This window comes from Mytilus edulis, chromosome 7 (genome assembly GCF_963676685.1).
Source record: "Mytilus edulis chromosome 7, xbMytEdul2.2, whole genome shotgun sequence".
NCBI lineage: Eukaryota > Metazoa > Mollusca > Bivalvia > Mytilida > Mytilidae > Mytilus > Mytilus edulis.
In genome coordinates this window covers 72,589,387-72,607,067 of record NC_092350.1, presented here as the reverse complement: position 1 = coordinate 72,607,067, position 17,681 = coordinate 72,589,387, and positions in this window count along the sequence as shown.

Here is a 17,681-nt window from a genome sequence, read left to right as displayed (position 1 = left end):
AATTGACGAAGAGATGGTTTCAACTTCACCATTTGGAACTCTTGGTTTAATAGCTTCCTTGTGAGCAGCAATCCTCTATCAAGGAAATCATGATAGGAAATACAAGCCCGGGACTATTGTTACAATTGAGAGACATTGTCTTTCCTATGTAAAACTTATCCTGACTAAAGTTGTAACTCCTTATATTTATTTCAAAGTCAAGACGTCAATATAGTTTTATTTACAGACATGAGACAGCATATGAGTTTGGAAATATACAAAACGTACGATGCAGTAGTGTTCAACAACGTCAAAACACCGCCTCTTGTACCTGATTTAATTGCTTATATCGAACTTCCGTGTCAAATTTTTAGTTTGATAATTTTATTGATTTTATTCTGAAAAAAAACAAAAACATTCACTGGTACTTCAATCAGTATTTCATTTTTATGTTGGCTTTGTGTGCATAGTTTTATTAAGTTATTGATTGTTTAGTTCTGCACTTTATGATATATAACCTTTTCCCCATGTTCACGTGATTATAAAATAAAATATCATTAACTTCCTACTACACATTAGTTGTGTTTGCCTACAGCAAATGGTGTTCTAACAAATTGTATTTAAGGTATGTTTAAATATTTCTATTTTTTATTTTATTCGTACTTTGCATAATGATTATTCATTCAGCCGATCAAAAATCGAGCACCAAGAAAATGATTAATAAAAAATCCTGAAAGTACAAATTACTGTTCAAGGGGATATTTAATCGTTTCACCAGATTCTAATTCCATCACTTAGGCAGAAAGGGATTAATCATATCGTAAATATATATGAACTAATCAAATAGCAAATTCTCTTTTAAGATACACAACTGTTTATGGAATAAGATTTTTTTAAATGATTTTTTAAAAAAACTTTCAAAAGTATTATATCACTCACTTGGATAATTTTCTTGAAATTCATGTTGTTTTTGGTAACTCTTTAAAATGAGTTTGTTTTTAGGATCGATAAGTTCATCCGTATCGTAACCAAATATCTCCATAAAAATTACAATGTGCTATCTCTTTTGAATCCAAAGTTCCAACCCATATCTGCATCTTTATGGTAAAATTTAGTAAAGGTTCAAAGGAATTTGTGGTAACGAAATCTCTAACATTGATAACATTCATTTAAAACCAAATCGTCACTAAAGACACAGGCATAACGAACGAATTGTGATATATTATAAACACTATAAGATCTTGCCAAAGGAATATCACTGTCGCAGTTTCATTTTATGTTGTGATATTACATCAGTGTCCCTGATAAGTGGTGGGTTGAGCACAAACAAACATGATTAGCCCCGACACTTTCTATTTGTGTATGTCCCAAGTAACGGACCTGTAAGTTTGTAAATGTCGTTAAAGGCTGTCTGTCATAGTTGTTTTTCGTGTATTGATATGTCATACGTCAGGTAGTTTGTTCTACTCATTAGAATTGTTTCTCGTTTTGTCATGTTAAGACCTTTTATAGGGTTTGATTGCTTATAGTTGAAGGCCTTCATACGATTATCTATGTTGCTTACATATTTTGAACGCTGATGGATAGTAATAGTTTCTTTGACAATCATACCACATCTCAATATTTTATGTACATACACTGAGATATTTGAAATATATCAACTTATCTAGTATAGACTTTGGAAAATATTGACATAAAAAAATTAAGTAACATTACATTTAACAAATTTTGAAATTTTCTGTTTTCCGAGATTCCATAATTTCATGATTTCAATGACACGCATAATTCGTGTTTCATTTGATATCAATAATCAATATCTTAAGTTTTCGAACCAAAATAATAATTTATTGTCATGAAATTTTCATGTAGCGTTTAATTATCTACATTGGCTAAAGGTATAGGGGGAGGGTTGAGATCTCATAAACATGTTTAACCCCGCCGCAATTTTGCGCCATTCCCAAGTTAGGAGCCTCTGGCCTTTGTTAGTCTTGTATGACTTTAATTTTAGTTTCTTGTGTATAATTCGGAGTTTAGTATGACGTCCATTATCACTGAACTAGTATACATATTTTTAAGGGGCCAGCTGAAGGACGCCTCCGGGTGCGTTATTTTGTTGCTACGTTAAAGACCCATTGGTGGCCTTCGGCTATTGTCTGCTCTATGGTCGGGTTGTTCTCGCTTTGACACATTCCCCATTTCCTTTCTCAATTTTAATTTTATAATATATTTTAAGTACAGTTACATTATCCAAAATTTCCGGTTTCCTGTTTATTTAGACTTTATGAAAATCCCATCACGGGTTTTCTGTATAGTTTTTGCCTCAAAATACTAAATTCAGGTCAATAAATTTAGTACATTTCCCTATACAATCATGTTGCATTCTTTCATATAAAATTATATTGTAATAAAGGATTTTGTTATATTCATACCATTAGTATAAAAACTTCCTATTTTGCCTTTTTGTATTACAAAACAATGAAATGAGCCCAAAATAACACGTGTCCATCAACATTGAAATGGAAGACTTCGAGTTCATTAATTAGCATGACATTCTGGACTCAAAAAAAATCAAGTAGAAATTTAATTTTCTCTCAGCCTTTTCTGCTTTTTTTTTACTCGACTATATGACATCAGTAACCAATTGAAAACAAATGTTTCTCATGGTCTTGCAGCCAGCTAAAATCTTCATTTATATAAAATTTTAATCCTGGTATCTATGATGAGTTTATTTGTTTCTCTCCATAGAAAAATTACTACATAATCTTAATATAACTGTTTAAAATTTTAAATGAATTATATTAGATACATTTGTATTCCTCAACTGTAAAAACCCATTTGAAAGGTGTTTATGTTGAATATATATTTGATTGGTAAACAAAATACTTATCGATCAGTATTTTCAGATACACTTAATGAATGGTTCCGTATAAATGCAGCTTACAACTTAGACACAGACGTTAAGTTAGATATAAATGTGCAAATTCCACGGCGGTGTCGAAGTTTGCACTCATCTTCATGAAGAAAAAAAAGAGCCAGAAGTATAGGAAACTGCACAACCCATCATAAATCGATATTTTTCATAAAATATAAGTCTAAATAAAACCATATGTGATTGTTTATCTATTTTTTTTAAAAAGTGTTTATTTGTTTTCAGGCGACCTCGTTTGAAAATTGTTGTATTTGTAATTTGCGACAGATGTCGAAGCTTTCTGTTGTTTGGTGCTCTGATTGTAACGAAGGATTGTGCCAAGAATGCAGAGAACATCATAGCTTATCTAAGGCCTCACGAAACCACACTGTTTTTCCTATTGGTAAATATGAAACGTTGCCAGCTTTTATTGAAAACATAAAACTACACTGCCATGAGCACGAGGAGAAATATTTATTGTTTTGTAAAGAGCATAACGAATGTGCTTGTAGAAAATGTGTCATTTCAGAAAAGCACAGAAAATGCAAAGAAATATCCCCCCCTTGAAGACGTCGTTAAAAATGTTAAAACATCTGTAGCTTTTACAGAAATCATGTCCTCACTTCAGGAAATGAAGGGTAACGTTGCTCTTATTCTGGAAGACAGACGAATGAATATGTATTCAATATCAGCTTCAATAGAGAGAATCGAATCCGAGATTTCTGTGACTCGACAGCAGTTAAATCACCGTCTTGATAAATTACAAGACCATTTTGTTGCTGAACTGACCAAAGCTGTGGAAAATTCAACTAAACATATTCAGAGCTTCATTCTGGCCTTGACTAAAAAGCAAAGGGATATCGAGGAATGGATAGAAGATGTAGAAAGCATCAAGAAAAATGCAACAGATAAGCAAACATTTTTAGGGATGACGAATTTAGAAACCAAACTAAATAAAACAAGTAACGACTTGCAGTCTTGGATTGACGGTAACCATTTGTCTCAAACCGTAGTTTCTTTCCACTTGAACACTTTATTACATAATATAATCAACGAAAGAACTGAGTTTGGAAAAGTTGTCGTGCATGCCATGCCTAGTAAATTAGCATTAAAAAGACGAGTTCTTGGTCAGGCTCAAATGATAAAAGGGAATGCAAAATCTAAAAGTTCTTTAGAGCATATGACACTTAAATTAAAAACAAAAATGAACACTAATGCCTTCAATGTGTCAGGCTGTTGTATTTTGCCAAATGGAAACTTGGTAGTGTCAAATTATGACCCTTCGTATTTGATATTGATCGCAGCTGATGGAAAAACAGAGAATAAAATTATCAGCATCATGCAAACAATCATTGATGTAACATGTGTTGACAATGACACTGTTGCCGTAATATCATATACACAAAAAAATATTGAACTAATTAGCCTGAAGGTGTAATACCACCATTGATTTTTCCCTATTAGTCTTTGTTAAATTGGCACTTTTAAAAAAATCGTACAGTATTTACCTTTATTTCAACCAAAGAAATACTTTGCATGTGTAAAGTTCAATCCTTTCCAGTGATACAGTGAAAATTTCACACTACATTTCATTGCATATAAGAAAGTAACCACCGCCGAGGGTAGACAACCCAATTTTTACACTGTTATTTACTGGTTACCTGCTTTGGTAACTATGTAACCTTAACGTTCCAAAATATTTTATAAGACCATCAAATAAAAAAAGAATGATGCTTTCAGACACCCAACATACATATTTACGACTCAGAAAAATTTAAGTGCATTGAAATGCAGGGTTAATTTTCTACAACTGTGAAATTCAAGGGAATATTTTTTTAGGCCTACTTTCGTATGCAACCAGATGTGACGTACCATGATTTGGTGGTATTACACCTGAAATCTGGGAAAACAATCAAGGCTATCAGTACGTCTGACCCTGCTATCTGCTTAACTTACACTGAAGGCACCTTTATAGTATGCCTCGAGAACGGACAAATGAAAGAAGTCCGGTTAGAGGATAACAAGACAATTGATATTAGCAGTACGGTGGTGTCAAGAAGTATTACCGAATTAAACAACACTCTTTATTCTGTAAAGAAAGATACTAATACGATTGTGTGTCATAAAAGAAACGGGGACGTACTGTGGACATTTACAGACGAAGAGGTTCTAACAAAACCAAGGGGTATCACAGTAGATGACCATGGAAATGCTATCATCGCCGGGGTCGAATCAAACAACGTTATTGTGATATCCTCTGATGGCACAAAGCACAAAATACTCCTGTCGAAAATCGACTTATGTGGTTCTCCTTGGGCAGTTTCCTTCAACAACAAATTCAAATATTTGCTTGTTTCTAACGACAAAGATGGTCGAGCATTTCTGTACAGCGTTAACTATTCATAAACTTAACCCTTACCTTGTTTTGTTTTAATGAATTGAAAAAGAAAGTATTTTTTATGTTATATTCTTGGCATAACATTCCAATTAAACAAAAATTGCCACCATTTCTTCAGAGGTTAAATATTTTATTATTTGTGCTTCATATGAATTGTCTGCATTTTTTCCGTACAAATTCAAAAGAGTATAACACGTCAAAATATGTGATTGTTTTTTTGTTGTTGTCATATCACAAACACACATTGAAGTCAACCAAATTTTTATTCCAGTGTCAACAAGAATTTTTTCAAAGATCTTTAAAAATAGTCTCAACACATTAAGCACAAGGAAAACTAAACACTGAGCAAAAAAAAAATGAAGTTACTAAGAGTGTTAAATAAAGATATTGTGGCGGAATCGGTTTTTTTTATATTGAAAATTGTGTGTAGGATGGCTTGTTTCTGTTTCCAATTTATTTTCATAGTTTTTATTTGCTTACATGTTTGTATCCAGGGTAAACTAAAAAGTGTAGTTAATATTTATTGGTTAATCAGTAAGGACTCTCGGTGTTTTACATAAGATAAACGATTAAAATCTTTTCTATTCTTCTCGGTAGTAATCAATAGATGTTTAGATTAAAGTATTTGCGAGTGCACCTTTATTTAAAACATTGTTGTGACGTCATTCTATTGTTTTACCCGTTCTTTATTTCAGTGATTGGACTATCAATTATCTGTAAGAAACCATTATGTTACCTTTAGCTGTCCAATATTTTTAAGAATAGCCCCCTCCTCTTTCTTAAAAATATTGGACATCTAAAGGTAGCATAACTGATTCTTACAGGTAAATGATAGTTCAATCACTGAAATAAAAAAAAATATATTAATAACCCCAATTTTTTCATCATGTAAACAAAAATACAACCAGAGATCAAATGACAATTAAAAAAACAAATTTAATAAAGTCACCTTCCAATACAATAATTTTGTCACCCATCAAAACGGTTTTTTGAGGGAAAAAATCACTTTCGAATTGAGTGTTAATACTTGCAATACTTATATCACAGCCATTTGTCTCATGTTTTTGGGTTGTCTCTGTAAGGACTAATTCAATTAGTTGATTATGCTAATGTTAATTTTGTTTGTGTTGCTGTTAAGTATTTCTTTTTTCAAAAGAGTTTTCCTCGTCCGTCTTTAGGCTATGGAAATTGACCTATGGTGTAGCTCTTTTTCTTCCTAACATCATTTTCAACTACAATTAAAAAGAAAAAAGCAACCAATTAATGCTTCTAAAAATCGATAGATCATACCGCAATACAAGGGCCATGAACAACCTAATCCGTATCCTTTGTACAAAGTGGGAATTTGGAACTTCCTTCATGAACTAGGGGACTAAAATAGTTTTTATAATTTTCAGGTTTCGGCGTTGATTGTTTTTTAAGTCTGATATTATTGGCATAAATAAGAATATTTTTCTATAATGCAGCACTTTGCTTATGAACGACGATGAATATGGGAAGGAGAATAGAACAGACATTACCGCATTTTATCTGGTCAAACTAACCAATCGTGTGTCCGATTCGCACTTTGTTCGCAGTGCTCGTTTTATAAAAGAATTTTTTATCAAAAGAAATCCGAGACAAAATTACGTTTCGGTAACATTTAAAAAACACAAGGGACTCAATACACAAATAAACGACAAAAGAGCGACACGAACTTGCAGAAAGAAAAAAACAGAAAAAAGGGGGACGGGGTATTCAGATGGTACCGTTTGGATAAACAATAACAGTCTCTTGAACATTCCAACAAAAGCATATAACTGAACGCATGTTGTTATCTCTTCATTTGTTTATATTAATTATATATTTGAAATAAGATCGACTGCGGTGCACTCGATATGGCTCAACAAGAAATGTCTTCATATGCTATTCTTTTTTTTTCTCATTGACCTAGTAAAAAAAAACCCAGAAGAAACTAGAAATTAATAGGAGAGGACTACCTTTTGAAATATAATATATATGAAACTTGCCATTATTAGCTGCTTTGACTATATCCTCTTTGTAATCCACAATGAAATAATGTATCTGAATAGATTCTGAATACACATTTAATTTTAATCCAAAGTTTGAAACAACACAATTACTAATAACGACATATCTTTCTTCGTTTTTGCACTAAGAATATACTTTCATCACTTTATCCATTTTGAAACACGAACCGTATGTAACGTTAATTAAGAAACTAATGTGTAGTCCTTGCGCATGCAAAAATCATGATACGTATCCCCTGTGATTATTCTTCATGTTGCAATACATGTTGTTTACCTTCAGTTTTACTTTCTTTTTGTCTTTTTTTAAAGTTGACCTACTGTTTAAAGGGGCCAACATGTAGGATATATTTTAATGTAAAGAAATTTATTCACAAAACAATTTTCATATGTGATAAAAATAAATCTTTGCTTGCTTTTTCTTTTGTTTTGCCTTTTTTGACGTGTTAAACAATGTTTTAAGTAAGATATAAGCCTCTAACAGTCCATTCTGTTATCGGCTTATATCCCTTACATACAAGTTTGTATCGATATACGCGGTTGATTAATGTTTGTTATTTCTTTACCTGTAATTAGTAAATGAAGTACATATTTTATTATTTCGGCCGCTTGATCTTTTAATGCCAAGGTCTGTATAAGACATAATCAACATTTTGGTTTGATTAAAACCGCCGTGGTTTATTTATATTGATAAGGGTTTACGGGTTTATTATATCCCGATGTCTGAATGAGACACTGCAACTTGGTTTGAGTAAATCCGATATGCTTTATTTCTCAGGGTGATTCTTCGTTACTTTATTTTGTTCTGTCTTATCTAAAGCCCCCCTCTTAATATAGAGTCTATTCCACAGCATGCTGTTTTATGTGTACATTGCTGACTTTGATACTTCATATTGTTATTGCAATGTACATGTGTTGATATCTTGAGAGACCTTATTAAATTTTTAAAATTTACTTATCATAGTCTCGATCTCTTCAGCCATGGAGACTCAGGGCCCAGTGGTTCGAACCTTTATTCGGTTTACATTTTAAAGTCGGAAATATCAAGTAGATTTGTGTTTCGGAAATTAATTAAGATCAATTGCGCTTGCTTAAATATAATTGTCCGAGTGCAGCTATTCAATTCACACTTAACTTATATACATCATGTAAATATTGAACATCAAAGTCCGTGATCTGTATAATTATTGTTCGAGTATATTGTATATTTTTACACACGATAAAAAGGTACAATGTAGAAAATACGTGTAGCTTTAGATGCTGAGTTAACATTACGGACTTTACCAAATTAAATAAACAGATAATAAAAATAGAATATTTGATTCGTAGCAAATATAATAAGGTCGCACCGTCTCCTCTTACAATATAATGGAATTTCAAACTATAATCATATTCTTAATACCATTGACATGTGGTTGTCCCGAATAGTATACCAATATTTGTATAAATGATCATGTTAAATGAAAACTTACCTTATGTTGAAAAAATATTTCGATCACGAATGTTGTTTACGCGTTTGTTATTATCTTTACACATCATTTTTAAATAAATATTCCGTTAGCAGAGGTTGCTGACAAAATCAGTTACTATGATCATAGACATATCTTAGACAGTTACGATTATCTTTCAAGTTATTTGTACACAAGTTACGACTATCTTTCTTTGGAGTAACGATGGTCTTCGAAAAATGTCCCTTGTTTGTAGAGTGAGTGTATTTTTGACTCCGATAAATCTTCGATTTTCTGTTGTAAAACATTCTTGGAGCCAAATTGTATGCATAGAGGATTTTGCTATGTGTTTCCTGTGTTTATAGACTTTTTTAGTCAGAAGATAGCGAAATTCTATTGACATTTTATCTGTGCGACATCTGATCTCAACTAACCAGTATTTCATAATGGCCAATATACAAAGAACACTATCGGTTTATTTCTATACTCGTGGCTTTAAGGGGATAACACACGAAGAAATATTAAAAGAACTTGAAAACCAAATAGAATTAGAGAGTGTTACATCCATCCAATTGACCGAAAAAGCTGTGTTGTAACTTTAAGTGACATAGATGCCAAAGAAAGGTTAGTACAGTGTGATCTAACAATAAAAAACAGAAGCGTCGCATTTATTTAGGTAGACAACAAAATAACAAACATAACTAGAATTGCCATTGCAAGCAATAGCGGATGTCACCCTGGTCCCCCAAATTGCCACTATACGGCAGCCATTTCGAAATGTTCCATCAGTGAATGCAGATATATCCATTAAAAAGATCTTTAATTCAGTTTTCATACCTTTGTGTACGTTTTTCAATTTTCAAGAATTGTGCAGTTTCCATGGCAACGGTGGCCATTTTGAAAATTCAAAAGTCAAAAGTTACATGTATGTATACTGTTTAACATTTTGTAAAGTTTAATGAAGTTTTGAGTATTTTGATTTTTTGGTCTTGTTTCCATGGTAACGGCAGCCATTTTGGAAATTCCAAAGTGAAATGCCACATCTAAATTTGCTAGTCAACCGTTCTGCATTATAAACATTTTTACAGAATTTTAAAAATTTTGATATTTTTTATCAGTTTCCATGGCAACACTATAGTTCCGAGGATTCCTAAAATCATCCAAAACATGTAGATAGAGGACAGCTCTAATGTGTTTGAAGTTGATGAGACAATGTTAAGGCATACTCAAATTATCCACTAAAAACTAAAATCTCATTTTTGTTCTCTTTTACCGTTTCCATGGTAACAGTGGCCATCTTGGAAGTGTCAATTCTCACTGCACTTCTGGCAATAGTGGTTAACATTATCGTTAGTTCCATTACAATTGGTCCATACGATTCCGAGAACTCAAATGGACAAAAAGTGTGGAATAATAAAAATTATAAAAATAATTAAAAAAAGAATGGAACAATAACAATATGTCACCCGACCTCCGTCAGAGTGACATAACAATCAAAGACTTTCCTTATGAACTAAATGACTGCTATCTAGCTACACAAATGCTTCAGTATGGCAAAGTCGTCCCGGGTTCAGTAAAGCGGGGATATATTCGAGGAAAAAATATAGAAAATGGTTCAAGATACATTCAAATCATTAATTGTGCTCCGACAATACCAAACAAAACAACATTTGGTAGATATGATGTCCGAATGTTTGCCGACAATGGTCGAACAGAGTGTATTCATTGTGAATAAAGAAACTACCCTTCCTATGCTTGCAAAGACAAACCAGATCATAGTAAGCGCTGCTATAACTGTTTAGAAATTGGGCATTTTGCACGAGACTGTCTTAACGAATCCAAATGTTCCTTCTGCAAAAATAGCGGTCATGTCCGTAATGATTGCGCTGACTTTAAACATCATACTATGATTAAGTCTTATGGTAATTATGCTAGCGAAATTCTCGAAGGTAGAGAAGCTCAAGACAAAAACGACAAAAATGAAAGTCAGTCCATCGACCCATTATAAGTGGCAACAAACCATCTACAAACACCTAACACATACCACACTAAATCAAAAGGAACAAATTTAATGTTACGAGCTTCAAATTGTTTGAGAGTTGGTAAATTTGAGGACAATTTGATCAATGCCTCTATAAATGGTGCCGCTCTAGAAAAATTAGATCAGTGTTTGGGTGCGGCTTTTGAAAATCATCGTGTGAAAAGCAATGGCTCAAATGTAGGCAAGGTCATCATAAGCTTAGGTACTAATGACTTGAGTAAAAACCAGCACGACAGTAATCAGGTGAATGTTTATGCAACACAGGCTATTGTCAAAGTTAAACAAGCATTTCCAAATGCAGATATTGGTGTGTGTGGTATCATTCCGAGAAGAGGTAACAGTAACCATATTCACACAGTCAATGAAACAGCTATACATGTTAATAATTTTTTGGAAAAATTGTGTCTCAAAGATGAAGTGCTGACCTATATTGATGTAGACAATATCTTCACAAAAAATGGTAACGTGGTAAAGGCGCTTTACGAAAAAACAGATGCTAGTGGAGTTCACATAACAATTGAAGGGGCCCAAACAATTCGTGTCAAACTTCGTGAATTTCTTCACCATAAGATGTCACCAAACCAGAACAATCCTCGTCCTTGTGACACCAAGCGCAAACTTAGTGACATATCGCTGACGCTAATGTCTGCAAAGAAAGACAGTAAACAAAGTAAAGCAGGTTCCCCAGATAATTATGAGTAATAATACACAAACCGAAATTACAATCGTATTTGCTACTTTTTATGTAAAACAATAAAAACAAATCAATCCAAAAAAATTATATGTACATATGTTTTATTCTACTGATTTGCAGCTTTTGAATTATTATTTTATATTGTTTTTCTATCTATTGTACTTCAAACTGTATCGATGTATCTGTATTGTTATTATTTTAGGTGGACAATTTGAAATGTGTATTGTTATCATTGGTCAATGACTCGTAAAATTGAAAGTAAACTTAAAACGGTGGCTTTGACCGTGAACTCTCAATTAAATCAACGAGACATAGCAGTGTTAAAATGTATATCAAATCGTGAACTTAAAAAAAAAACTACTAAAGAATGTCGATCCAAATCATAACTTTGAATGTAAACGGCTTACGTGATAAAAAGAAACGTAATTTAGTTTTCAATTGGTTCGCTAACAAAAAATATGATTTAATTTGTCTACAAGAAACACATTGCACAGTAAATGATGTAACGCAATGGCAAAATAAATGGAAGTTAAATGGGTTCAATAAAAGTGTTTGGAATTGCGGAACCAGTGATTTTCGTGGTGTCTCTATTTTACAAACAAAAAAATGTCTTGGCGAAGTCGTGTTTGATTATAGTAACCCGCAAAACGATCGAATAATAAAATGTAGCATCAAAACGGAAAGTGCAATTTATCATATTTCAAATATATATGCCAACAATAGTGGCATAGAGAGGAAACGGCTTTTTGAATCATTTCATATTTTTTTTTGGTAATTTTACAGACGATAGTGTAGACCATTACAATATTTTGGTAGGGGATTTTAACTGTACTCTTGACAAAACAATTGATAGAAATCCCTCTCATAATCGTGATGACATTGGTATAAAGGAAATACTTTTTTTATTGTCACAATATGATCTAACAGATATTTGGAGAGACAGATATCCAAAAGATAAACGGTATACGTTTCAAAGAGGAAATTCAAAGTAGTCTAGAATAGACTATATCTTTTGTGATAAAAATCTGTCAAATAAAGTTTACAATGTTGGTATCGCGCATTGTCCTTTTAGCGATCATGATCTTGTGTCATTCAAATTAAAACTTGATGAAATACAAAGAGGTCCGGGTATATGGATAATGAATATAAATACAATCAAAAGTGAAGAATTTAAGAATGCATTTAAAATTTGGTGGGAAACCTAGAAAAATGAAAAAAGTAGATTCGAAAAAATTCAAGATTGGTGGGATGTAACAAAATCACTAATAAAAAAAAGTTAACAATGAAAGTAAGTAAAATATTAAACAAAAATTATCAAAAAAGTTATATTATCAACCTTGAAAAGAAATTAGAAAAGCTCAAATTAAATAGTACTACGTCTGGGGAGGTTGAAAATAAGATATCAGAAATAGAATCGCTAATTAAAAATTACTATGAAAACTAATCAGAGGCGTCTAAAATAAGGGCGCCTGTAAAAAGGGCGGAAGAAGGGGAAAAATCGTCGAGCTACTTTTTCAATCTCAAAAAGCAAAACGGAAAAAATAAATTATGGAGTTGAATAAAAACAGATAATGGACATTAAAAATACAATATAGACGAAATACTAAATGAACAAGTTAAATTCTACTCAAATTTATTTCATTGTATTTAGCTCCGAGGGATGGAATTTGGAAAGTGCTAAAGATTTAACCAGTCACATCGAAAATAAACTAAACGATGACGACAAAAAATTACTTGACCGTGATATTACCGCGGAGGAAATAATGAAAGTTCTAAAAATTATAAAAACAAATAAATCCCCAGGGGAGGACGGGATCATATCATGAGTTTTATGTAATATTTTGGAATATCATACAAGAAGAATTTTGTGCGTTATTGCAAGAAATATTTAAAGAAAAAACATTGTCAGACTCGCAATATAAAGGAGTTTTAACATTATTATTTGAGGGCGGGGAACGGGAAAATATACGAAACTGGCGCCCTCTTACACTTCTGAATTGCGATTATAAAATTATAGCTAAAATACTAGCAGAAAGATAAAAAAAAAAAAAAAAGTCCTAACTAAGCTTATACATCCCGCCCAAAAAGGGTTTGTAAAAGGCAAACATATAACAGAAGCTTATAGAAAGATACAGGATATCATAAAATAATTTGATGATGAAGATGAAGAGGGTATAATTGTCTTTTAAGACCAACAAAAGGCCTTTGATAGGATGGAATGGGGATGGCTAGACTTCGTTATGAAGGAATTTAATTTTGGGGACAATTTTCGTGGTTGGGTTCAAATGCTATTAAAACGTGCAAAGCTTGTATTAAAACAAATGGCTACGTCTCAAAATATTTTTCAATTTCTAGATCAGCCAGGCAGGGGTGTCCTATAGCCCCCTTTTTATACATATTACAGGCAGAGCCCTTGGCCTGTGCAATAAGAGCAGAATAAGACATTCAAGGCATTGTATTGCCTAGGGAAGAAAATGAGGAGCTTATAAACCAAATTGAATATGTTTCCAGACGACACGCAATTATTTAATAAAAATGAAAGTTCTGCAAAAAAATCTTTTGAAATATTAGACAAATTTGAAAAGGCATCGGGTTCTTAAATTAATTACGAAAAGACTTAGGGGATAGATATTGGCGCAAATAAACGCAGACGACCTACTTTTAAAAAGATAAGCTGGACAACAGATAACATAAAAACACTAGGTATTCACCATGGTTATAACATTGACAATGACAAAACATGGGGATGGTAAATTTAGATAGTTGGATAGAAAGTAACTATATCAAATCTTTATATTCGATATTACATAAGCCATTATCTAGTTGGAATGCAATAGGAAAATTTTGGTTAAAAAGTGTGATAAGAAATTTGAGGATGAACTTTTTCTGTGTAAATGTTCTGACCTTTCAGGTCTTGAGATAAAAACCTACCACATTTTACAAAAGCGCTATACAATCGTGGTCAAAATTAACAAAGATCACACAGGGTATATTTAGCGAGTTGGAAGTAAAGAAACAGCAATTATTTGGAAACTCAAATATTTTATTTCAGGGCAAATCATTATTTTATTCTTTCTTTTCAAAAAGTCAGATCAAAACTATTGGTGATATATTGGACAATAATACCAAAGATTTTAAATCGTGCAATGAAATATATAGACAATTAATAGATAAACGTAATTGTATTTCGGAATATTCACGAATCAAAAGTTCCATACCACAATCATTCATGCAGATTTTAAAAAATAACGATGATCAACCTGCTTTAAAAAGCAACAAATCAAAATTTCTGAAAACCTTCAATTATAAATCCAGACAATAAAATCATTAAAATCAAGGATTTGACATTAAAATATCTTCAATTAAACATTAACCTAACTGAGACCCCTTAGTGTCAAACAAAATGGGAAAATTTGTATAGCGAGTATATAAATTGGGAAAAAAATTGGCTAAATCTAAGTAAAATGAATATTAATAGAAAAGTTAAAGAATTTCAATGGAAATGTATCACAAGATTATATATACAGAAAACAGACTGCAAATAATGCATAGGTCAAATGGAAAATGTCATTTATGTGATGAAATAAATAATATTGAAACTCTTGAGCATTTATTTTATCAATGTTACAATGTTAAACCATTGATAGAAACTTTGTAACCTAATAAGCGACGAGGTTCTCGTTGAAAAAGATATTTTATTAGGAATTTGTACAGAGAATTCGAATAATACCATTGCTAATGCAATACTACTTTATTTCAAATGGGCTATTTGGAAAATACGTAATAAATGCTAATTCGATCAAAATTAAACTGAACTAGAACACATCCGTGATATCGCGGGTCCGTGACTGAACTAAAGTATATAATTATGCACGTAAGCCTTATTTTAGTATCGGTATTGTCATCTGATAAAGTCGTGCTGATTATAAGATACACAGTTTTCTCTGCTTTCAAATCTTTCTGTTTGAACCCGTCGACCTGAAACTTATGAATTATTGGTAATATTCAGTTCCTGGAATTGAGTATTTTTTAATCAACAGCATTATCCAATAAAGTTGAATTCTTTGATTCGATTTTTACGTCATGCCCGCTTACAAATTGAAAACTGTACCTATACGCCTTATTTTAAGTCCAGATTTTCAGTATTCGTATTGTTATCTTAGAAAGTCTTATTGATTAAAATACTACAATCATACAATAGGGAACAATTTGACATTTGTTTAATTTAGTAGTGTCAACCCTGTGATTATGACCCGTATATATAGCAAAATCAAACACACCGTTTGGTGGTGCGCCTGTCAGATGCGGAACGTACAGATAAGGTACATTGTAATAGGTAACAGGTGAATATACTATTGGTATCGGTATCGGATTCGACCCGGAACTTGTTAATTATTGGCAATATCAATTATGTGGAAAACAAAAGGGTCTGGAGTTGCGTAATTTTTAATCTACACCATTGTCCTATATCAGCTATACATAAAGTTGAATTCTTTGATTTGTCGTTTTTACCCGATGACGGCTGATAAATTGGACCTCGTTATTTTAGTATTATAGATGTGCAGTCTATACAGGCTTTGCTAAAACTGCACATGAAAAACGAATTAAAACTTCTTCTGCTACGCTCGGATATAAAGTATATATGCAAAACGAAAATTAAACTCTTTATCGAAAAAATATTGGAAGATGTACTTATTTCTACTGCTCTTAACGAAAGGTGTGTTTGATTTCATATATACTAGTATTATTGTATCGTGTGTATAAAGTAGTGAACAATATGTTATTATAACAGAAAGAAAAACAATCTATTTTTTGGTAACTATTATTTGAATCTATGTCCGTGCATATTAGTTACAATAGTAAATTACCACATATATTATGCTTCGTAATACATTTGTACTCACCACATGTGCTTTATCCTTTTTTATAATCCATATATATATATATATATATATATATATATATATATTAAAGAATACTTTCAATTTCTGTTCAATCACATCAAAATTCTTCAATTCAAACTATAACTTATTTTCGCAATCAAATTTTAAAGTATTTCAAGTATAAATCAACACATGTTTGTTCAGTGAACCGGATATACGATAGTGATTTTATACAGTGATGTTTATCAGGTGTGAAAATCAATTGTATTGGTTATTTAATATAATTATGTATGTAAACATTTTGTATAAACTCATTTGATATTTTCCCTGGTCAAGTGAGGCTGTTTAAATACAGGGGCCCCTAAGTATGCGACCTGGGCTACTTAGGTATTTATATATCAGGAAATGATTGAATGAAATATTTGTTATCGTTAAAATAAACAACAACAAAACCCGATGATCTTCCGTAAATTTCCAATGGCTATTATTTCGGTAAAAAGGTCACATATGATATTAAGAACACACACATACAACAGTACCGGACATATCAACCTAGCGGTTGAGTAATTCTTTAAAACAATGCGTGTACACGGAGAAATTACAAAATGACGATTTTACTTTTTTGGGCTCCGCCATGTTGGGATCACCGTAACTGCAGTTACGGTAGTCAGTTTAACACCAGTGGTCATTGATATATCAGTTAAACTGTTTGTCTTTAAGATATGTTATTGATTTTATTTTAAAATTATCTTACCTGTTGCTATATCATGTGATTAGAGAAAAAATGACGCATTATTTACTTCCTTTTACAGGGGATTGAATTTGTTAAATTTGATGGACTTAGTTACTCTTTTAATGTTTTATTGAATTCAAGGTATGTACGCAAGTTATTGCTACCAAAGTTAATCATTATATATGTTAAACAAAAGAATATTCTAACTTACTCATTGGTTTTGCTTGATTTAGCACATAGATAGCACAGTGGGGCGTGCACCCATAAAATTCACTGAACAAATTCATGAAAATAGACAAGTTAAGGTTAAATTTTTCCTAAAATAATATTCGAACTATGTAACAAAAAGTTAATCAGTCGACCCTAGGCATTTACTTTTAGATAACATAATGCTTTCCTATCAAAATTGTTTCAAACCTACTTTCAAGCAAACCTTTTGTCTTTATTATTCAATCTGAAATTTGATTTCATATGAATAAAATAATCCGTTGTATACGCGGATGACACCACATTCCCTAACAAAACCAAATTGATGATCTGTAGTCAAAACGCTGTCGTCAACAATAGACA